The sequence below is a fragment of the Ovis aries genome, chromosome 9, assembly GCF_016772045.2.
Source record: "Ovis aries strain OAR_USU_Benz2616 breed Rambouillet chromosome 9, ARS-UI_Ramb_v3.0, whole genome shotgun sequence".
Taxonomy (NCBI): Eukaryota; Metazoa; Chordata; class Mammalia; order Artiodactyla; family Bovidae; genus Ovis; species Ovis aries.
In genome coordinates, this window is record NC_056062.1 from 52,822,686 (window position 1) to 52,847,500 (window position 24,815).

Below are 24,815 nucleotides of genomic sequence, written 5' to 3' on the forward strand. Positions count from 1 at the left end.
CCAAATTTTTAAAAATGGTTTTCCTTATTTGACGTTTGGTGTTTTGACATTAATGACATTAATATTATTGATGGTGTTGAGGGGGGGGAGGCAAAAGAAATAAAGGAGAACTTGAAAACGAAATGATCATCATTTCCCTATTCTTCCATGCCAGAAATAGACCCCTTTCTTCACCTGAGCCTGAAACAGACTTATTGTTCTCAGGTGTTTCCTTCATCATAGGCATTTACCCGTCTGAAATCTCAGGAAATGGTTTTTCCATCAGTGAGCTTGTACATGGAACCCTCTCCCGCGAAGGGCTTGATCTTTCCTGATTTGAACCTGAAAGTTTCCCTGCCTTCATTTCCCCTTAGCCTCTTTAAAATCCCCCACCCTCTTCCCCATACACGCACCTCAAATAGTTTTTAAAGCCAGAATTTTTGCTCTCTGGGGTGTTTTTCGATAAACAGTAACGCTACATAAACACCTTCTTCACTTGTAAGTTGCAGGGAATTTAAATTTTATTCTCCTGGGTATGTATATTTCCTAAGGCACATGGATAAACCCCACTGAGGCGCAATCAGACACCCACTAGCAGACTCCTGAGAGAGTTGCCATGTAAAGGTGGGGCTGTAAACAAAGTAACTCCGAAATTTTAGGAAGCCATCCACTCTGGGCAGATTTCTTCCCGAACAAGTTTGAAATGGAAGGAAGTCTTTGGAGAAGTAGATAGTTTTCTATCTGTTAACGTTTAGTAGTCCTGGTTTCTAACACACTAGTACATGTACCGACTCTAGATTCCTAAGGTGGGAGATTTTTTTTTTTTTCCTCTCTCTCTCTCTTTCTCTCTTAATAAAGACCATATCTAGGGTTTAGTCTCCACTCCAAGCCTCTGCACTTTCATTGTAACCTTAACCAGCTGCTGTAGGCAACCAGCTTTCCTGATCTGGGCCTAAGTCTGCTCTTTTGACGCCTGTGCTTTTATCCTCCCAGGTGTTTTGTTTGGTTTTTTAAATCCCATTTGCATCAGTCTTAGGATTTTTCAAATGTTCCCTGATAACACAAGGTTTCGGGCCCAGAAAGATGATGTTTGCAGGCTCTGTTGTTTCTAGTGCTTGCGCAATAAACCTTTCAGTTGGTATTTCCTAGATTTGGTGCTTAAGGCCTAAGACAAGGTTTTGTAGCAGATCCTGGCCATCCAGAACTTCAAAGGCCTGTCAGCTCCAAAGGAGCTGATGCCTCACCTGTCCAGGAAGCTGGCCATTGCAAGTATTTCCTGTTCTTTGCTTGTTTGATTTGTTACTCTCTCCTTCTCTCTAGAATCCCTATTTTTGAAATATTGCATAGATGGTGTCTACTTGTAACCTGTGATATGGTGGTGTATTGAGATGCTATCTTTGAGTAGCAACGGATATATATAGAGAGAGATATATATTCCATATTCAGTAGGGGGGTATTTAAAAGTATGTCTATTCCTAGTTTTAGTTAATTATCTTTTAATGAAAGTGTCACTCATATTCACATCTGTAATATTGGAAAGAGATAATTAGATTTTCAAATGAGAATCAGCCACCTTAAATTTTGCACCAGAAAATACCAAGTATATTTCATTCTAATGAGATCTGTAGTGGGGTTTTAAAATTCATCATAATGTGCTTCAAGAAAGATAATTCAACAGACTCACAAGATGAAAGGTTTTCTTCCTAAGTCTTCTTAAAGCTATTACATTGAACTTATGCAATTCTGATAAAATATTCAAAAATATTACATAAAGGCCAGCATCAAGACCCTCACGAACACCCTTGCAACCAGCACTTATCCTCATTTGAAAGTTTACTTTGACTAAACTAACCCCTTCCATCTTCCATGCCCTGGGTTTTCTCTCCTGCATGTTGCCAGCGAAAGATAACGTGTTTAAATTGAGTGTCTACGGGATCCTGGGTGCAATCCCGCCTTTTGAAATAGGCAAGGCAAAGCGGTGTTTGCACACAGCCAGGCACACTTTATTTACATATATCTGCATATTTGCTCAGGATCCTGCATTTCGCTATTAAAGTGGTTTCCTGGACGTAGCAGAAGTAACTCAGCAGAGAAAACCTTTCCAGTGCCCTCACTCTCCTATTGCTGCTTAAAGCTCCCTAGTAAACACATCTCTGGTCCGATAATAATTACTTTGCCTCATTAAAATGAGAAAAAAAAATTTTTCGGAGTGTTTAAAGGGCACGGCTTGGGAGGGATTTGTGTTTTATTTTCTCCCCCTCCTTCCTGAGTGTGTGTGTGTCTAATGAAGTTTGGGAGTCGCGCGCACAGGGGCGCGTGGGGTACGAGCCCCAGAGGTCCCCAGTCCCTGCCCTCTCCGTGGTCGCCGCGTCCCGGGCTCCCGCCACAGCGCTCCGAGCTTCGGAAGCCGCGAGGCTCTGGGGCTGCTCCGAGTCCGGGCTGCGCGTCATTTGCAGTCTGGGGAATGTTGATCACCTCACTAATTACACCTCTCTCTCCCCCCCGCTCCCTCTCCCTCTCCCTCGCTCTCCTCTCTCATTCCCAGAGTGCATATCGGGAATAGACACACAAAGACATGCGCACTCAACTTAATCAGCCATTTTTTTTAAACAGGGCTAAAACGATAATAATTAGCAGAATAAAGACATATCGGATTTTCATTTCCTTTCCTCCTTTTCCCAACCCCTTCACAACCAAACAGCGAGACCGCGGTCGGCACATGCTTTAACTCCTCCCGGATCCCCGAGGACCGCTCCATGCCCCCCACTTTCTGCTCCAGCGTTTTGATTTTCACCCAATAAAGTTCGAGGATTATTTTTTTATTTTATTTTTTTTTTAATGAACCCTCTCGTTTTACTTGGATGTGATCAGCTGTAAGTAAAATAAAAGCAAAACAAAAAAGAGGCGAAGATCGAGTAGGAACTGCAGGGGAAATGGAAAGTAAGTTTTTTCTTTAACTTTTATTGAGTAGTTTGTGTTAAATTTAGGTCGAGTATCGATTATCTTTCCAGCCTGATCTTGCACAATCTTTGATATTTCGCTCCCTCTCTCTCCCTCTCCGCCTCTCTCCCTCTCTGCCCCCGGCTCGCTCGCTCTCGCTCGCTCTCGCTCACATCCCCTCAGCCCGACCATCTCTTCCGCTCTGCCCCCCTTTGCTATCTCTTCCCCCCCCCTTTTTTTTGGCTCCAGGATTTGCTCCGCGGAGGAAGGGAGGGGGCACTGAAGGCTCTGATTTTCCACTTTCTTGCGGGGTTGGGGGGGGAAATGCGTTTTTCGGGATTTAACTTTTGGATTAAGTGGCGGATCATCCACGTTTGGCCGAGCAGTTTTCTCTCCTTTTGCCTGTCTTTTCGGGTTCTGTCTCCACCGCGAGCCCGGGGCTTTCTCGAGGCGCGGGGAAGCTGTCAGCTCCGCGGCGGCGCGGACACTGCCTGCGGGGTGCGGGGGGTGTGGGGGGGGGCGCAACCCCTCGCCCGGGTCGGGATGCCCCCTTCCTTCGCACCCCTCCTCCGAAAGTTTGGAAGGTGGTCGGTGGGGGCTCGGAGCCCATCTCTCGCTGTTCCCCTACCCTCCCGTTCAGCCTCGATTTTCTCCTCCTCTCATCATCCACCGTTCCCTGGCTCAAGTTCCGCGAAGGGCGCTCGGTGCGCGGAGGCCCGGTGCTCAGTGCGCCCCAGGGCAGGGGGTTCCGAGAGCTGGGGCGCGTGCCGGGGCTGCAGGTAGACGCCGGGCCGCCTGAGCGCGAGGCGGCGCGGACCCGGGCGCTGGAAGACGCCGGGCAGTTCCGTTAGGAGGCAGGATCGCCGGGCCTCGGGGCCGGGGACCCGCGAGGCGGCCGCAGCTCTCTCCCGACGCTTTCGCCGCCGGGTGTGCCTTAGAGCGGAGGACAGCTGCCCGAGGCCGGGGGTCAAGAATCTGTTTTCTTTTTTTTTTTTTTTTGGCAAAGGGCAAAGGGTGTGTGTGTGTGTGTGTCTGTGTCTGTGTCTGTGTCTGTTTATGGTTGGGAGAGCTGTGGCCGGTTGTGAGAACTGATTTATTCCCCGGTACCCCCGCCCCTCACGCCCCCCGAAAGGGGTTCCAGGTCTACAAACGAACTTCACCTTCTTCGCCTCTCCGGGCATCAAGTGCGCCTTCCGGCGGGGAGCAGCTAAGGGAAGAGGGGCTGGAATGCGTCGGGTCTCGCCTTCCTTCTACTTCTATCTCGTTCCCCCCTCCCTCCCAGGCTTTCTGCTCTTTTCGATCGGAAAAATAGTAATAATAAAATTTCTCCTGGAATTGGATAAAGTTTTTCTGCCGATGCCCAAGTTCCAGAGGAATCCCCACCCTGTCCCCCTCCCCCCTGCCACTCCTGCCCCTGCCCCGAGGACGGTGCACTGGTTTGTATTTCTTTTGTTACCTGCGATCCGGGCGGGGGGCTTCTTTCGGCCGCTCGGGCTGGGGTCCGGCCCAGAGCGGAGGCTCGGGCGGGCGCCTTTGGCCGCGACTCCTCGCTCCCGCGCGGTTGTGGTGAGGTCTTAGCTACCGTTCGGTGAGACACCCTCCTTGTAGGTACCAGAGGTTCAGATCGCGAACACGGATCCCCCCCCCACACACACACCCCGACCCCTGCACACACACAGACACAGATACACACACACTCAACACACACTTACAGACACACATATTCTCCCTACTCCCCCCCACCTCCAGCCCCCACCTCGCCTTTCCCCTCCCCCCCTTCCAAAAAAAGCACACACACACAACAACAACAGCCCCCCCAAACCAAACAAAAAGCCAAAGACAAGTTCACTGGCGGAAGATGGTGGATTGACACTGACTCAGACAGAGGCAGGTTCACCAGGAAATCTGGCGGTCCCGATTTCTGACAGTTGCATTTCCTCTCCTTGAGTCCTCCCCCCCCCCTTTTTTTTTTTATTAACTCTGTTCCATGTTTAATCAAGGATCATGTAGATGGCAAAAGGAGAGACAGAGAGAGGGGAGAGAGGAAGAGAGAGAGGAGAGAGAGACAAGAGACAGAAGGAGGGCTTTTTTTTTTTTTTTTTATTGTGTTCTCCTGGATTTTCAGTGGCTTGATCCCTATAAACGTGGAGTGGTTAAAGCTCATATGTAGTATTATATTTTTAGTTGGGTGGATGGATGGAAGAGTCAGGGAGAGGCTGCGGCTGCCGCTGCCTTTTCGGGTGTTGCTTAGATTAAGGCTGAGACTTGGCTGCGATTGGGACGCGACAGTGACACGGGCATCGATCGCTTCCATTGAGAGCAATGCAAAAACACAGCCCGGGTATGTAACACTCTCGGTGCCATCAACACTTGTTTTACTTTATATTTACTGGCAAAACTGACAGAGCAAGCTCAGACTTTCTCTCTTTCTTTCTCCCCCCCACCTCTTTTCTCTTTTCTAACTGAATAATACAAACAATCGGGTCTAGAAGTTGTTGGAAAGGATGCTTTAAATACAACAGAAAGGAGAGATTGGGATTATTTCACTATCTCTGTGACTGATTGTGTTTTAGAATTTTTCTTCTCTACAGAGGAGCATGTTAAAGAAAAGGAAGGTTTTCTTTTTTCCTTCCTCTTCTTAAAAAAAAATCCTTAAGGGAATATTTGATAGTTTTCAACGTTTGCGGTTTCAATCAGCAGGAAGGCACACAAAAATAAAAGATGGCTAGCCAGCTGTTTTAACCTCTTGCACCTGGCTTCAGTGTGGGGATCATAAGGTTTATACAAGTTAGTTTAAAAAAAAAGATTCTAATATTTATGGCATAAACTGGGAAGAGAGTATCACTGTGTATTTATTCAGTAGCTGGTTGCTTTTGGATTTAAAAAGTAAACTCATATTTAAGTGTTTTCATTTTTATGGCGATGAAGATAGAGTCAATGAAATATGGGGGAAATACCATAAATCTGAAAAGTGAAATGTACCTAAGGAACAAAGAAAGGTCAGGTAAACCAGCTGTGTAAGTCAAAGCAATAGCACCAATTGTAGAGTAAGCAGGGAGAGTGGACTCAGTCTAGGAAGTGAAAGTTGCCACTTAAAGTTAAAAATGAAGGAAACATATTCAGCCTTATTGTAATGTTTTGCAGTTTTTAGCAGATAAGTCCAGATCTGCTCATTAATTTTGAGCTAGTTGGATTATTTTAAAAGATGCTGTACCAGCAAAGGAAAACATAAAGGAGGCTGAGAAAATCGCTGTTTAATATTGCAGAATTTACTGCTTCCATTCTGACCATGAGCCTAAATTTACACAATGAAATTTGATTATCTCTAATAACAATATTAGATCCTGCACTGGATGGATGAGAATTGAGGTGGTTTTGTTGATTGCAAGGGTTTAATGTTGCATTTCAGAATCTGATGTGGTTTGGCCTCCCTTCCATTAACTGGAAAACCCCTGAGGTTTTACAATTATTTCTTAAAGATAATACATTTAAGATTGCATTGGTAGGCTGAAGAAAAGTCATAAAGGCAAGAAGGGAAGCCCTTAATAACTCTTGAGATTCAGACATGTTCAGCAGTTAGATTGGCTCTGACTTCACCAAGGGTCGACAATGTGTCATTTCCACGAAGCCAAATTGCCCTCTGCCTATATGATATTAATGTGCAAATCAATATTTCAGGGATTAAATTTCCCTTCTTCATTTTTTATGGTTTCTACCTCAATAAGTCTCAAGTCTATTAGAAGAGGCTGGATGATTTAAAATCTTTCACTGCAGAATGGCTTGTCGTCGTAGTCTTGTTTCACTAGACCATTTTAGGAATTTTGTTATAAAGACTAAGGGCATCCTAAATAAGTTGCTAGGCAATGTAGAGGCAGGCTCCATAGCCTAAAGTCCTTGTTCGATTAAGAGCTAAGAAGTATTGGAAATATAATATATATGTTTATGTACTATATGTGTATATGCACACATACATTCTGCTGCTTTAAAAATATTATGTTAATCACCTATTGATTAATTTCAAAATCAATTGAAGTTCCTTTCTTATTAGTGACTTGTTCAGCATTCTTGAAGACTGTGTTAATTTTCTTAAAGAGTGTACATGGATTAGCTTGGTTGTGAAGGTCTTTGGGAGGGATTTTCATCTAGCAATTTTCCCCTAAGAAATATTTCTAGAAACCATTGTTGTGAGAGTAATAACCAAGTATTGTCATCTGCATCATTGTCGTGGCTATCATTGCATTTTGGGACTGAGAGATTTAGCTGCTATCTGTTGAAAGAGGCCTTCTTCCATTCACTTAATATTAGTTCCTAACACTTAGTAGGCTTGATGTTTCTTTTAACCCTCTTGGAGAAGCACTACTGTAAAAGAAAATATGTGATTTGATGAGAAATAATACAAAGCAGAAATTTGGGAGGTCAGAATAAAAGATTGTGACTTTATCACATAATCTTGGGAAGGCCTACTGTCTATCATTTGGTGGTGTTTTATAGTCTAAAACCATCTGGACCAAGTTCCGCACAGCTGCAAGAATTTCATATGTGATAGAACATTTTTTCCATTCAGTGTGAAATGTTCCTTCCTAAAACACGTACACCAGACTCGCTTAATTTAGTCTGTTAAAAGAAATGCACATGAAAAAGGACAAAAGGCTCTTTAATCTCTGCAAGCTGTTTGTTTTTCTTCAAGATTCCTGTCTGTTTGGGTTTGAAAAGTCATGTTTATTGAGGAGATGATTCTGAGGTGTGACATTAAAATAATATATGATTTTTGGACTGGTGGCCACGCTCCTGCTTCATTTGCAGAACTACTTTTTATGCCTGTCAAAACACAGAGTTAATCTATCCTTATTTACAATTAATCTCAATAAAATTAATCTTAACTATGCTTTATTCAGTGGCTTAAAATATCTAATTATATTCAATTAACTGCTGTCATAGTAATTAACATTGCTTAATTGCCTCTGCATATATTTATGTAAAGCTCATTAGGTGCTGCTGGCTCCTTTTTCCTTTTCTACTTGCTATTTTTGCTGTTGTCAAATCATTTTCATCTCCCAGTATTCAACAATGTCAGTGACAGCAAATGCTTCCTTCACATTTTTCTTGAAATGAGTGTTATTACTTACCTATGAGTAGATACTAGTTATGAGTCTTTAAAGATGAATCCACTCTCCTCACCCCCAACCCTTCAATCACTGTTCCCTTATCCCTGGTCCCTAGCACACTCACAAAATATTTTCTGTCATTGTTGCTAGAAATATGAGAAGCCAGGTTAAGCTTTGTGTTTATAAATGAGGAGCCTTTCTGTGTCTGCCTAAGGGCTGTACCCATAGGCAGAGTTGTGTGTTTCCCCCCCCCCAAAACCTTTCTAAGGGTTAAAGACTTGGCCAAGGTTCAAACTGAAAATCGCCCAGGGAAAGTGCATGTGAATATGTACAAGTTTCATGTAATTAGTGCTTAATTATATTAACATATGCAAATTGTCAACTTAGAAGCTTGTTGAGCTGGCAAAGATCAGCTAGGCACAATTGCTGTATTGTTCTGAAACAATAATGGATTTCAAGTTGGATTGTGGAAACACATAACTAGCTATCTAATTTAACTCATACCATGGTGAAATTTCATTAGTCTCCATGGAGACTGGTTTAATTGTGCTGACTAATGTTCTGGGCTGCAGAATGTCCTAAAAAGAAAGCGTTGTTTGCCTAATCCACCTTACAATGACACTTGTTTGTACATGTTTCCCTTGTGTGAGAATTTGCATATGCAAATAAATAGTTTCTCTGCCCCATTTGTCATGGCTGTTCATTACCCATGAAGAGGACATTGTTACTAGGCTGTGACTGAGTCTCCCAAGACAGGCTAGTGTCAACCAGTCCAGCTACATTCTTTCATAATTTGTTTCTGATTAATAGACCAGAGTGAGTCTCCGTGTCTTTGGGCATCTGCAATGGGAAGGTCAGTTCTGTCACAGAAAAGAGTTTCTGCAGTAACTGAAGGACTTTTTCTTCTTGTGATTCTTCCCCTTTTCCCGCTCATTGGTTCACATAATCATATTTAAAATAATGTATTCTTACTCTAAGAATGCCTCTACTAATAATCTCTAGTTTCCTAAAGCAAAAAGATAGGAAAAGAAAGGAAATTCTGTTATTGGAATATTAATCCTGTTTTTGACAGAAAGGTAAACTGATATAATTGCTTTTCAGTTGAAGGAATGGGGGTTTATACAAGTGTGAAAGCATCGGAAAAGGATTAGCATTTTTTTGCATAATGAAAAGCTCTGTTGAATAGGGTTCTGAATGGCTGACTGAATGACCGAGATGAAAAGAAGATGAAAATGCAAGCTCCTCTTTCTTTATGCCTATGCTCTGCTCACTCTAAAGTTATGTTTGTCCAAGACTAGAAAAAACAAGCAGGGGCTCAGATTTCAGCAACTTTATAAGATGCTCTGAGTTTTTATCATCACTGGGAAGTAATATATATGACAATAGTGTACTAGAGAATGATAAACAGAGGTTTGTATATAGAAGAGTTTCTAGAAACATATTAGGCTAGCCAAATATTGACTATCGAGTATCAAGAATTCCCAGCACTTTGCTGGCAAAAAGGTATTTCAGAAGAGGCCAACAGTATGGTGTGTATATCTCATTTAGTTACTTCTGCCCCTTCCCTCCACCTATCTGCTGTAAATAGTTGTTTCAGCTGGTAGAACACTTCACTTGGGAAAGAGTTGTGTGTTCTGATTTTTTGGCAATGTTGTGTTTTAAGTGGCCTGTCAGCTTTGGGGGCTGGGATGGGCTGGTAGGAGAGGATACAGAGTTATTGTCTTAGGATTTAATTCATCTTCATGTTGCTTTGTAGGTGTATCATGTATTTCATTTTGAGGTAAGTCTTTTCTAATGTGTTTAAGTACTCTTGGAAATATTTGCAGTAGGGTTTTCCCTTGTTACTAGTTAGGGCTGTAACTGGTTATCAGTTGACAACGTGATCAGGGCTCTTAATGATGTTTCTTCAACCATAATTAGGGCAGTTAAAATACCGTAAGTGTTAAGACACTTTCAAAGGTGGGAATTGGCTCTTTTGTACATATGTAAATCAACTGCAGTGTGAATAATTATTTATATGTATACATTATAAACAAACTCCTTCGGTTTGGGGGTCACCACAAATGACCTACTGAAGGCTGCCCCAGAGCAGGATTGAAAGATTCAGCCAGATATTAAGCTAACTTGTTTTGTTACTAGATTGTAGAACTTCTATTTGCCTCATCACCTTAATGGTTCAGTTGCTGAGGTACTATTAAGATGGTTACATGGAAACTTGGGAAATCAGAAGTGTTTTCACGTAAATTAAAGTATAAGAGTTGCCTCTTGAGTACAGAACATTGTAAGGGAAAAGTGTTTGATCTCTGTTATATAAAGTCACCAAAATTCTTTACTAGACCCCTTTAAAAAATTTGTCAAGAAATTCTGGATTGTTTCAGAAACTTTTATGGTTAAGTTTATGGATATGCTTGCAAAAAGTCTTAAAAGAACAAAAAAATCCACATGGAGGCTATTCTTTTACATGCAGCAGGGCTTATTAAGGTATTTCCATAAGAAAAATGTGTTAATTTAAAAAATAAATTCATTTATATTTTAAGACATTGTTAACCAAGCACCATGTGTTGTAACTGGCAGCTTTCCAGTCACCATGAAGTGGATCACACATGGGTTAATAGTAGCTTATGTGATGTCTGCATTCTTAGGAAATGGGCAAAAACCCAGGGTATTCTGATATCAAGATTTTTAGGAATCAGACAGAAAGCAGAATATATGTTTATATGTGAACAGATGGACACATGTGAGAACTAAAAGTGCGCAATTTCTCTTGGCACTTGTTTTAGTTATCCTGATGATATAACCAGGATCTTAGTGCACTCACAGTCTTTGATGGCTAAGGACAAAATGGTCTTTTAATGAGGGCTCAATGGCATTATTTTCTTGCATACGGATTGTTCCCCTTGTGATCTTGGGGGATTTGATGTTCTGTTAATTCCCTAGTTTCAGAGGTTCACAAGTTGCCTTGAAAGTTTGATATGGTTTCATGTTTGACATACAATCTTCAGTTCAGGAATGGCCGCTCCCCACTTCTCCTTACACTTTTCAAGGCTTGTAAGTGAAATAAAATATTTACCATTTGGAGGCACTTTTGAACGTATGCACACAACTTAAAAATGGCTCTGATACTAAAGTCGTATTTGGCAAGCTGCTTATCTCTGATATAATTAGATACTTGAACATTCTAGAGATTGAGAAAATAAACAAATATAATTTAAGAATCTGGGCAGCTTGACTTAGTTAATATGTCATAACGCCCTGAGTAGGTGTTTTAGTCATTCAGGCCAGGGGTTCACACACTATCATCATATATTTAGATGATTGATCAGTTCTAATGTTTGCTTGTCCTGGGGAGGCGACAGTGCACAGTTGATAATTTCTGAATGGTATGCATTATAGCACGCACCTCTAGGATGAAGTTTATAGGTTCATTGTGTCCTAGCTGTAAAAACAGAAAGCATTCTGCAAGTATTCACTCAGATCTAAATCATTTTAACCAGAGAAAATTGACTTTTGGGTTAAAATATGCATTTTATAACTGTCCATAAAATTCTTTTCCTTCACTGTAAAGAAGAAAGGAAATCCATAGCTTCAACAATGTTAAAATGCAAAAACATATTAGCTGGTGTATGCCACCTGGTTGCATTGTTAATAACAAAACAAAACTTTCTAAGAAGGAAGCCCATAAAGAATCATAAAATTTGCCTGATTGGAAGGATAAATTGAAGAGGCCCAATCGTTTCCCAAAGTACCTTCATTAAACCTGAAAGGCTTTATTAATGTAGATTTTCTACAGTATAGTTCATAGTACTTTTCTCCCATACATTTAGGAATAAAGCAATTCATACGTAAAATTTCCTGGGCCCAGAAATGAACTGAGAGTAAGTCATCCTTTTTGGTTGACAAACTGGGAGTATAGACATCACATGCACGCACGCACGCACACACACACACACACACACACACACACACACACGAGCGCGCGCGCGAACACATGTCTATGCCCCTTTTCCATGTTAATGTCTCTCTTTCCGTCTTTAGATTTATTTATAGGCATAGCCTGAGCATTTCCCTCTGTAGACTAAATTTCTTTCATTTTCTAAGAACTGGCCAAGAGGATTGCAACAGAAAAGAGCAGGTAGGGTATAAGACAACTGGAAACTATCAAAGGGCTAATTCCTGGGAACTGCCTTAGAATTCTTCAGTTCAATCAGCTCATTTTAAAATATGAAATGTTAAACTCTGGAGAAGTAATTGTTGAGTCAGCCGACAAGGCAGGAACATGTCAGGAGAACTCAGCAGTCCCCCTCTAGGACTAATGGTCACTCAACTATATAGGTTACTTAAAAAGGGGTTTGTTCTGTGAATGAAGGCAAAGCTGGTGAAAATGGGGAAGAAAAGAAAAGGAAAATGGGCCATGGTAATCCAACAGTGATGCTGTCTCCTCTGAGAGACTGAATTCTCACTTACTGAAAAGGAGACCAGTAGAATCTGGAGGGCCTCTAACCAGTGTGACTGGAAGCATATTTTTGCATGACGTAGGAGGTTAGCCTAGGTACTTTGAATGGGCAAGATGAGTCTATGATTCATAAAAATACTGATGATCTCAGTGACTTAAAGTGTATTCTTAATAACTATGAATACGGTGTGAAGAAGAAAGAGGTTTCTCTTTTGTGGAGGGAAAGTAAATGAAGACAATGCTATGATGTTTTAGAGGCAGCATAGTGTACAGAAAAAAATGACAGTTTAAAACCAGACATTCTTTTGATTGTTTACTTTGGATTCCTTTTTTCTTTTTAAATGAGACTGTTTATTTTAACTTAAATCTTAGGTATTTTAAAATCTACTCCATTTTTTGACAACTCTGTGACCAATAGAGATCTTTTTAGATCTATAAGACCCTTGGGTTAAATTCTTGTTATAGATGACCTTATCTAAGTTATTTAATCTTTTTGAGCCTCAGATACCTTGTTTGTATTTCAGAGTTGCTGGAGAGCTTACCTAAAACTAATGTGTTGTGAACATAAAAGGAAGTGAATGTATACAGGGCTGATACCTTATATTTCCCTTTTCATTATTTTCAATAGTTGGTTTTACTATATGCTCTCCTGAAGGGCATTTGATACAGCAAATCTACATAGACCTTTTGAGTAGAGATACTGCCTCTTTTTTTTTTTTAGTTAAAAAAAATTTATTTATTTATTTTAATTGGAAGATAATTATAATATTGTGATGGCTTTTACCATATATAAACATGAATCAGCCATAGGTATACATGTGTCCCCACAGGGAGGGAGATAGAAATTAAGCAAGGAGGATGCCTAAGGGGTAGGGCCAAAGGGTAGTCTCCTTATGTTTTCTCATTGGCGGATACCTTGATGATATCTAGGTGGCTATTTCTCCACCTTATTATCTGCTCCTCCTTTGTCCCAAGTTGCTGTGGTTATGAGGGGCTTCAAGATGTTTTCAATGCATTTCTGGGGTCTTTTTATAAGAAGCAAATTAGAATAGAAATAGTATTTAAATAATTCAAACCTTAGTCTATCTGCAGGAACTCAAGATTCCAGACTGTCCATTATATTCAATAATAGAAGAGACTACAAAGCTTATTTCAGAATTGAAGTTGACCCTTCCTGTTTGTAAGTCTTTGAATTAAAGGCTTTTCCAAAGCTACATTAGGTGTCATAGAATCCCTTTCTATATGCTTGATGTTATGATATTTTAATGTGCCATGAAAGAAGAATAAATGCTGTTTACCTGGCACCATGCTGACCAAAATTTATACCGACCTAGAGAAAAGATCCAGTTATTAATAACCCAGGGATATTATTGAACCCTTAAATTTTCTTGTAGGGATTTTATAGCAAAGTTATGAGTCTTCTCTTGGCTTATCTCGTGAAGATCACAGTCCTTTATCTTTCCATAGGAATGAGTTACTCAGAGGAGGACTACCCACGTTCAAATAAGATTCATGATAAGGTTTAATAAATTTACAAAGACAATTTTCCACCCTCAACTAAAATATATTTCTCATCATTTTTCTTTTTGATTTTTAAATTCATAGTAATTGCCAACTGTGATACATGTAAGATACACACTTAAATTATTGTTTATATTTTTATGGGAAATATAAGTGTATTTTGGATAACAATTTTCCAGATTTGAGTTTGAAATTTGCTTGACATTTATAAATAGTTAACAATCTTTGCTCAAGCTTTTCTTAAAAAATAAAAGTGTGTGCCTTGCCTGTGTTCTGCTTATTTATAAGTGGCCCTGGACTTGACAGTTCATTTGAAGCCCATTTATTTAAGGCTAAGCATTGATTGAATACTGATAAAGTAAGGATATATTTCATTGGAAGAAAATAATTAGCATCTTAGCATTTTTCAGAATGTACTTGTTTAAGCTTCTTCTCAAACAGATTTCAGCCTTCATGAGGGCAGCACCCATATCTGTATAGTCACTGTATTCACAGTAATGGACACTATTGGCAACTTCTTGGTAAATATCTTCAATAATATATTAAAAAATAGATGAGTGTTAATTACAAACATAAATAGAATACTTCAGTTTACTATACTACTGGAATCTGCCTCTCCTCTTGAAATCTAGTTGTTGGGGAAAAAAATGCAACCTTAAAAACATCTGGGTCTGTCTTGGAAAATTCCATAGGGAAAACTATCTTTCAGCATAATCCAAATGGGTTTTTATATTAGAACCATAGATTGTTGCAGTCAGAAGGCGTACAGCACAATCTCCTTGTTTAACCCATATTGAAACTGTAGCTCAGAGAAGTTTCTGGGAACCACCACACAACTACAGAGCACAGCCAATGAGAATCCAATGTCTGTGTGAGTGTGTGTGCATTCCCTTTCGCAAATCGTTGAACATTTTTTACCTCTGTTGGCTCAAGTCCTCCCATATCCAGAGATTCTATAATATTGGGAATAACTTTTGTGATGCTGGAGATATTTTCATTTGTGGAATTCTTCCAAGCAAAGGAAGATTTTCAGTTGGTCCAGTTTCTATGATGACCACAGGGCCAGCTGACCACCCTGGGATTGGAAAGCTTAACCTCTTGAGATAGGACAAGAATTCCCTGAAAGGTGACAACTTGCAGGAAAAATGGGGTGGGCCATTTCATTCTTGAAATGAGGCAGGGTGCAGATTAGGAATCGTTGTGGTTTGCCAGAAGTTGCTGGTCCTAGAAGCCTGTTTAAGTGCTCACTGTCAACAAGGAAATCATGGGCAGCACTTAAAGTGGCTCACCTCTGATTTATTCATAAACCTCACACGAGCACTTGGCTTTGTTCTTGCTCTAGTAAGGGGGACTGATGCCAATAAGCACTGGAATAAAGAGCTCCTTGCATGGTCCAATAGTGAATAGCACTTTACCTCAAAGCCTGACCTCCTTTCCCAAGGTCTGTTATACCGTAGTCGACTCTGATTGGCTGTGTGTCTTCCACTGAATTGCGAGAAGAGGTTATAACAAGCATCGACTCTGTAAACGCCATAGTATACATAACAAGACTTGTGTAACTGGAACTTGGGTTCTAACTTAACCTAAAGGTTGTGGCATTCACGCTCAATGGAAAAGCTTCCTTTCCCCCGCTTTTTAAAGCTTGAAGAGTTTCACATTGAATAATGGTCAGAAAAAGATTGCTTCTTTCTAATTGAAGAAGACAATGACCTCGGAGGGAAATGGGTTTTGACAATCCCTTTCTCCATTAAAATGAATTTAGAGAGATTTAATAACGTAGGGAATTAAGGGTTCGAGAGTAAAATCCACCCTACACGGGGATAGAAACAAAGAAATGGGCTTGTGGATTGATTAGCCGTTTTTATCTGAGAAGCTTCATTTATTTATTTATTTTTCGTGCCACTTCACAGATCATGCTCCAGCTGCCCATGGGAGGGGAAGGGGCCTTTAAGAGACAGTCCGCTGGCTGGTTTGCTAGGGCAGAGGTTGAGTTGGGTTACTTAAATCCTCAGAGCAACATGCTAGTCTTTTTATTTTTTTCCCCCTTCCCTGATCCTGTCCACTTTGGCTTCCCTTTTCCTCCTTTTGATGAAGTTGGTCTCTTACTCCTTGAAGTGCATATATTTACACAAAAATTTCCTCAAATTTTCACAACACATTAACCCAGAAGAGCCATATTAGGAGATGGTGATGAGAGTTAATGATATATCTTTAGATAAAGCCTTCCTCCCGTGCAATCACATCAGAGTCATCAGCTCATTTGTCATGGCTGAAGTGAAAATGTCAGGACCAATGAGTGTATGAGTGCTGAAGGGGGCGAAAGGGCTTTGGGAGAAAGACATTTTTGTGCTGGGAGTTGGCCATGGCTTAGATTTAGCTCCAGGGAAATACTGGGATTAGCCAACACTGTGTACAAATCCTTAGCATAACAGAATTAGTTGGGAAAATGGAGAGGTGGGGGTCATGAGGATGGGCATAATTCTGGAGACATGCTCTAGGCTGCAGGCCAGAAACTACGGTAAAGAATGAGGTGGTTTATTAAAAGTATTTTTAGGCATGTGTTGTATGCAGTCTCACTGAATCCAGCAAGGGTGAAGTGGTTGATTTGAATGGCATCAAGGGAAGATCTGCCATAATGTTCACTAAATATGTATATATCACTTTTTCTTTTTTTTTCTTTTTTTTTTTAAATTGGCAGGTAACTGCTTTACAATGTTGTGGTGATCTCTGTTGTAAATTAATGTGAATCAGTCATAATTATACATACATACATACATACATACATACATATATATATATATATATATCCATCCCCTCCTGCTTGGGCCTCCCTCCCTCTTGGCTTTTGTTTTAAATTTAGCTGTATTTAAATAATTTTGACCCTAACATTTAAAGATAATATTCATGCATAAAATAGTTTTGACAGTACCTTAAGAGCGAAAGTTAATAATTTAAATAACAGTAATTCTGGTGAAATACTTGTTGCATTGTAGGGTAGAAAGAAAACCTAGAGGCTAAACTTTCTTTACACAGACTTCACTCTGAAACTTTAATTGAAAAGTAACTGATTTTCTCTAGCTACAGAAGTTCTTATCTTTGATAGGCCAGTACTAGCAGATTTATTTCATTTTGGATCCAGTGAACTGTTCTCTTTCAGATAATGTACCCATACAACCCTTTCTTGTTTAATTCTATTGATTTACAGTGTTAAAGTGAAATAATCTGATACCTGTTTCCTGCCCTTTGAGTATTTGTCGTCAAAAAGGCTGATTATTTTTTTCCCCCAGCTCTTTAGCAGTTTTAAATGTATAATTATCATTGCATGTCATTTGATAGCTGCACTAATTGCTGCCAACTATTGTCTGTTTGCACTTAATGCTGAAACCTGATCAACATCCTGCTTTGGTTGATGTTTGGTGGTAAACTTTAATTAACTCTTATTGCATTGGAGAAGAGTTCAGGCTTGGTGCTAACTAATCATTTACCTTCATTATGTCCTGACAGCTCCACTTGTTCTTGGTCCTAATAGATACACCAGTCAGTAAATAAACCTGCAAACCTCATGCCTTGTAGTTGCTCCATACTGATATTTTGCTACTAAAAGTATAAGATAATTGGGCCCATATAATTATTTAGTTAGTTTAGTATCTCTAGTTCTGCAGACACTAATCTTAATTGCCTCTTTCATGCTGGACAATTTCATCTTAATAGAAACTGTAGATTTGAGATAACATTATTCCTTCAACATGGTTTCTATGAACATGCATCTTTTGAATCAATACAATTAAGCTTGTCTCCTGTTGGAATTCTTGTCATTATTTTTCCTGAAATACTTTTCCTGTAATGATATTGAAGTTAAAGTAATCAGGTTACCAGCAGATCATGTAAAATTCAACTCAAAATTGCTGGCTGCTTGATTTTAATTTGTCTGACATCAAGTTTGTTTGAAAAGGGATAATATGTGGGTAAACCAAGGAGCTTATAATTATGGCTGACGTTTGTTTGTTTATAATGAAATCTAATTAAAGTTCATACATTTAAAACACAAAAGTTAATTACTGAATTGCTCACTTCACTTATGGACAGCAGTCAAATTAACTTTCAGGCCAAAAAAGAAGAAAAACACCCCACACACATACACAGAAAGCAAACAAAAGGCTCTTCATAATAGAAATAAAATAACCAACCAATCTGAGTGATCAAACATAAATTTGCCAATATTTCATCCAGAAGAAACCTGGCATTCCACTTAGGTTCTCTATTATGTTAGCCCTAATGTGGTTTTTAATATAACATGATTTAAAATATCTACATGGGATATAAAAAGAGACTGCATTTGATAGATTAAGAGTCTTGGATAGTAAGAGGCACTGGTAGTGATTTAAGAAATTACACATATAACTTTCTTCATTAAAACTATTTTGAAATCATGTGAAATCATTGAAACCACTGCTCAGGGAATAGGAATGTTTGCTGGAATACCTGACTTGTGATTAATTTTATGAAGATAATTATGGTAGGTTTAGCCTGCAAGGAATGACATTTTTCAAAAAAAGACTGTGCTTACACTACTACACTGCTGTTATGTTGGTTATGAGATCATATTGATGGGAATCATGAAATGCAAATAACTAAGCAGTTGTTTTCTCCTTTAAATATTTGGTTGTCAGTATTTAATAATGAATTTTGTATCTTAATAGACAAAACAGAAAAAAATGCATTTATATATAAGCATATATTGTCTTCACGTTGTATATGAGAAAAATGTATTGTGGAATTACTTTCACTAGTCTGGTAAATCTGAAGTCAGATATTCTATAGTTATAATTACCTTAATGAAACCAATTAAGATAAAATTTTTAAATGTCTCTATGCGACAACGTAAAAGCATCATCAATTAAATACTTAAACTGGGTGTATGCCAGAGAGATTAGTCCATTACGTTTTAAAGACTAGAAATATAAACATATACAAAACATGGCAACTATGATTTATAAATTTCTAAAACTAATTGATCCAGTACATGTTTTCCCAAGGAAAGCTAAACGGTTCCATGTTTAAACTTTCCATTTCAAAGTTTTATTTACTTGAAATTTCAATTATAGTTGGGATTGAGGAACAGAGACTTGAGAGGGGAAAATGATTCTGTCTATTATTGAGATGTTTTGTAAAACTGATTATAATTTACATAACCTTTTAGTATTTCCAGAGAGTATATTTATATGTGTTTTAATATAAAACTCATTGATTGATTTGTAGATTAATATTTATTTAGGGAAGAAAAATTAAAAGGCTCATAGAGTCATTTAACTCTAATCCAACTTTGCATAGATGAGACAAAGGGAAGATGATTAATACTTAAGTATATGGTTGGGTGATGGCATTCAGAGGTATCTTTCTCTACTGTAAAGAAAGCAAAAAGAAAAGTCAGTATATTCTCACAGTATTGGCAAACAACAGCTTTCTAGTAATGCTTTAGCTGATTAGGACATCCTTACTCTTTAATGAAGCAATCACTACAAAGCCCCAATGTCAGCTGGAATACTAGCAAAACAGTATCAAAGAAGAATCAGAAAGAGGCACTGAACATAATTACAGTTCATGTCCTTGTCTCACACCAATGCTAACTATTCATTTTCAATTAGAATGAATAAGAAAATTAGAAATCAACTAGATTGGTTAAAAGGACCAAAGTTTGTTTACAGAGGACAGCTAAAGTATTAGGTCCATCTTGCTCACTGATTATGAAATTTTCCTGAAGCAAACAAATAAAATGAGTCATATAATGGTGTAATTTGGTTAAGGAGAGATTATTGATTTCTCTCTAAGGAAAGTAGCTGGAGTTTGATTAAAGTCACGAAGAAAACTGAGGAAAATTCCTATTTCCCACAACTAATCAAATTAAGAACTATCAGAACCATTGGCAAGGGGTACTTTTCCTCTTCAGTTCTCCAACACATGTGTTTAATGATTTGTGATTATCATATAAAGTCCATAGAGGCTTAGAGATGAGAGAGAGAATGTGGGAAGATGAGGTGGGGAACATAGGAAGAAAAAGAAAAAAACAAGAAACAGAAATATCAATTCTAAGAGTCCTGTTTATGAGAAGGAAATAAATCTGTGTTGAATAGCTGAGTTAGGTTTTAATGAGAAGAAAGAGGAAAACGGGGACTTCGTTGACTTACACACTCATGTTTGTCTTTGTCAACTTTCCCTCTTTAAAACTCTGCCTGGCTTAGGTGCTTACTATATTTGGTTACATCCTTCTATTCAAACTTAATTACCTTCTCCCCTTTGTCGTGACATGGGTGGAAAGTTTTTGCCGTGTCAGGAGAGGTCGTCACACATTCTTTTGCAGTTCTGTTCATTAATTCCTTCTTGCAGAAGCATTTTCTCTCGTGCTGGGAAGGTAGAAGTGTGTAACAGAAGAGCCCTGAAACATCAGCAGGAAGCTCTAAGCTGGTTAATGCAGTATAATTGTCTGGACATAGACTGGTCTTTGTTTGTGTGGTTCACTCCGAATCAGCTGTAATTAACTCCAGAGTGTTTCCAGATTGCCAGCAAGGAAAAATTACAGCTTTTCTGTTTTAAATTGTAAAGCTCACAAACATTAACTATGCAGATTGCTTTTACTTTGATATATTTCTATCCTGCAAGAAAAAACAATAACAAAAAAAGCTTATTTGCCCCTCCCCCACCTCTAAAAATGTGCTTTTGTTAAGTTATGTGATTTAGTGTCTATTGGAACATAATGGCCCCTTAAGAGTTGGGTTTGAAATCTTTTTACTTAGTATTTTCAATCCTTTGACATCCTTGCATTTGCCTCCCTTCTTGCTAATGTTTTAATACTGAAGTGGGAAAGAAGTTATGCACTTTTATGAAATACTAAACAGATCCAAAAATAAGCAAATTGCAGAGAAAGCTGAGTAAAGAAAAGCACCAGCAACTGACTTAAAAGACTGAGATCAAAGATGCATTCTGATGTAACTGATGCTTCTACACAGGTACTTTTACCTGTATTTTTAATATATCAAAAGCCAGACTGTGAGAAAAGGCCAATTTCACTACTCTCTCATCTTGGTCAGCACACCACACCCTTCTAAAAGCTTCTGTACAGTAGTTTATAATTATGAATTCCAACATGGGTAAAAATGAGGTAGCAGTGTGAGCTAATACAGCCCAAGACACAAAAGATCTGTCAGCAAATGATGCAAAAAAGAAAAAAATCCAGCCAAAAATCTTTTTTTTTTTCTTTCTTCTGAATTTAACAATAAGGAATTTAAGCTTCAATGTGGCTTTAGCGAGCGAAGAAAAGAAGCTCTTGGTGTCTGCATAATACCACTTTGATGGATTTTTTTCATCAGCTCTCTGTACGTGGCAACAAATAAACAAGTATAATTATACTTGTGAAGGTCTATTCATTGCTTTGTCAGCATTAGATATATGTGCCGTTTTCACACTGCGCCTCTCTTTTGTCTTTGGCTAACTCACTATGACATATTGATAGAGGATTTGGAATGGGGAAAAGGCCACAGCAGAGACAGTGATGACCTTTTGGAAACTTGATATAATTCAAGGATTTTTATTTATTTTATATATATATATATATATATATATATATATATATATATATATACATTTTTAGGATTTGTGACTTGTTACCGAATTCCCTTTTACGTGACCAACTTTTAACCCGTTCAAAATGAAATAAAGACTCCAAGTATCACGACATGGCAAAGAGCAGATGAGAATAAAAACAATAGGCAAAAGGGCACAGTGGTCTGTCTTCTTTCCCAGCACTTTGCTGAGTGGCTAACCTAGCATTCCTTTCCCATTATTCTGTCCTCTTGATCAGATCACGTTCTTTTTAATCATTTCACAAACACTGTCTCACTGTGTCACCAAGGAGGGCTGGGACAATCAATTAAAAAACAGAGGTAAAACTGGCCTCTCTGATTTTGGGTTCTAATGGGAGCCCTGCCTTCTGAATGCAAAGGAATTTGCCTATTGTTCAGAAAGCACCCTCTTTCATTAGCAAGGCTCCTCATAGGTGGGTTTGGTCATTTAGCAGAGCAGAGTTTAGGCAGAAGTGACTGCGGGACGACAGTAAGGCAGAATGAGCCATAAAAGTTCCTTTCTGCATGTTGTCCATTAGTTCCCAAAAAGGGATTTACATGATCAAAGTCACTGATCTTGTGAATTGCTGAGAATACCCAAAACTGCATACATGTATTCTACAGACCAGCTAGTATGTATTGTTCTGAATATAGCATTAAAATTGTATCAGGTTTTCTCTTTGAGATTTCTTGAGGCCTTGGGTGATTTTTTTTTTTTTAATAGAATGTTTGGTAGTAGAGAATAGTAATTGGTGAAGACTAAATAGATAACAGTTTAACAGGTGAAGCAATTTTTATAGTGCATCTACTTGTTATAAAGTTATTTTGGAATGAATACTCTGGTATAAGTTAGATGGTTGTCTTTGTGGTCTTTTAACTGGAACTTATAAACTTTAGTGTAAATTTCCTAAATAGGTCATGTTGTTAAAAGAAAGATCTTGTCTGACGCTGGTGACAGTGAAATCACTTAGCATCATCTCTAGTGTCTTGGTACATATTGATCTGAACAACTTTTTAACTGCACAAACTAAAGTGATTCCATCAAAATATGCTGGTAAACATGGTCATAGTATATAACTACAAATGTAAAAATCAGGTCATCTACTACTAGCTCTATCAATTCAGATAGTTTTGTTACTGTTGCTTTTGGAATGAAATGTAAATTTGTAGAGAATATTTACTATTTTGATTGTAGAGAACACTTACTAGTTTCTGATTAATGTGCAGTTTATGAGAACTTGATAAGCAATTTTGTGTAAAGTTATGTGGGAGTACTGTAACAGAGTATGTCCAACCACATGGCTTTGTCCTGTGATTGATTCTGTAGTATAGTATCCATAATTTTTGTCTCATATCAATAAAGTCCTTTTTGATAGTTACTCCTGATCCTATGAAGATAAAATAAAAAGGTAGGATCTATTAATACTTCATATAGAGAGACACTGATGATACATTGCAGAATCCATTTGGCATCTGGACAAAATTATTAACTGTGCGTTACACACGACTCATTTGAGGTGCATTTAGCATTGTGTCATAATTTTAGTAAGTGTTTTTGTCAGCTGAGAACTGTTGTAGGTAGGGTATAGGTAAAACAGGAATTACATAATAAGAATAGCTCAGAAACTCCTTTATAAAGCTGTAAATTGTTTGAGAACTTTTCTCACTCTTGTAATTAAGGTGAATAATCTTCCACATAGCTGCCTAAGTCATCATAGGAAAGAAAGAAAGAAAAAAAAAAAAGCTACTTTGAGTCCTAGAACTTGATATTTTTATCTAGGATCATGAGTTCAGTGTTATCACTTTGCTCCCCCTCCAAACCTCCAGTTTCTCCCTGCCTTCCTCATTCCTTTTAGTCTGGCATGGAACTTTATTTTAGCCATTTTGGCTACCTTCAGTGTTTATACATGGTGCAGATTTGGTAAATGCAATGGTAAATATGAATGTTTGTGGACTAATTAGAGAATTATTAGGTTTTCATGCTTATGATGATTTATCAGATTATTTCAGAGGATTTTTAAAAGCTGCATGCATGCCATGAAGATAATTAACCTGGAGCGCCTCAATAATTAAAATTACACACCACGCTTTGTGATGTTTGATTCGTGTGCAATTAGAATGTCATTTTAACCATCTGAGATACCAAAATGAATTTTGATTTCATTTTCAATCTGTGCAGCTCTTTTGATATATTTGAAACTGAACACTTCCTCTCTGATTTAGCTGGCAAGATGAAATTTGATTACAGTAAAGACAGTATTAAGAAGTTATTCTTCATACTTAATATGCCACTGACCTCCAATGATGTCTTTCTTCTAGAAGAACTTTTAAAAAGTAATTTCTAAAATGCTTAGTAATATTGGTGAGCCCAGTGTTTTGTTTCCTTCTTAGTTCTCTGCCCCTGCGAAGTCTATGTAATAGACTGTAGGGGTGGGAGGGAAGTCCATAGTGAATCACTGTGTGTCCATCCTGCCCAGTGTAATAACTAATGCAGTATAGCCATGTCAGAGGAGCCTGGCCGGCTACAGTCCATAGGGTCACAAAGAGTTGGATACAACCAAAGTGACTTATCACGCATGCATGCATATAGTCATGTCCGCCTTCCTCATTTCAGAAATCATCAGCATACCTGAAAGTATTGATACATCTATGTGAGAGGGCTATTTGCCTTGAAGTTCTGGGTCCCTTCAGTTTTGAGATTTGAAAGAAGATGGCTTACCTTTTTGATAAATCAAGGCAGTGCCTATTCTGCAGACTGAAAAGAAGCACTAAACTTTCAGACCACTCAACTCTTGTGTACAGTGCCATCATTCTGCAAATGGAGAGATGTGCAGGGATTCAGAGACATGTCAGCCCTAATCAGGCTGCTATGCCAGTAGCTGAGGTTTGCAGGTACACACCACAAGTGGGCATACACACTCCTGGTACCTTCCCCTGCTACCTGAAATTGATACGGCTTTTATGAGACCAAGTGCTTCTTGGTCTCAACAAAGGGAGTTTACAGTTTAAGGTGCTTGCCTGGGGAAAAAAAAAACAAAAACAAAACCTAAAAAAATGATGGAAGTATTTTCATCAGATGTGCTTGCATATGATTTGTTAAGCCAAGGGAGATGTTGATTGAGGCCGTGGCTGAAAGATGGGCGACTCAACCAGGATTGATAACATCAAAATGGTATCTGGAACGGTGTTCATTATGTATTG

General features: G+C 38.7%; 1 protein-coding gene across 8 annotated transcripts in view; it reads left to right on the forward strand.

Annotated features, from left to right (window-relative positions):
• The first annotated feature begins 2,586 nt into the window (after positions 1-2,586).
• Positions 2,587-24,815, forward strand: part of ZFHX4 (zinc finger homeobox 4) — a 212,899-nt gene continuing 190,670 nt past the window's right edge. For 4 of the 8 annotated variants that reach the window (XM_027973070.2, XM_012183892.4, XM_027973072.2 and 1 more), the window contains exon 1: positions 2,587-2,919. The gene's annotated coding sequence lies outside the window, so the exon portion shown is untranslated. Of the gene's footprint in view, positions 2,920-5,168; positions 5,261-24,815 lie in introns of those variants that run through there. The other 4 variants (XM_027973071.3, XM_060393447.1, XM_060393448.1 and 1 more) reach the window with 1 other exon arrangement.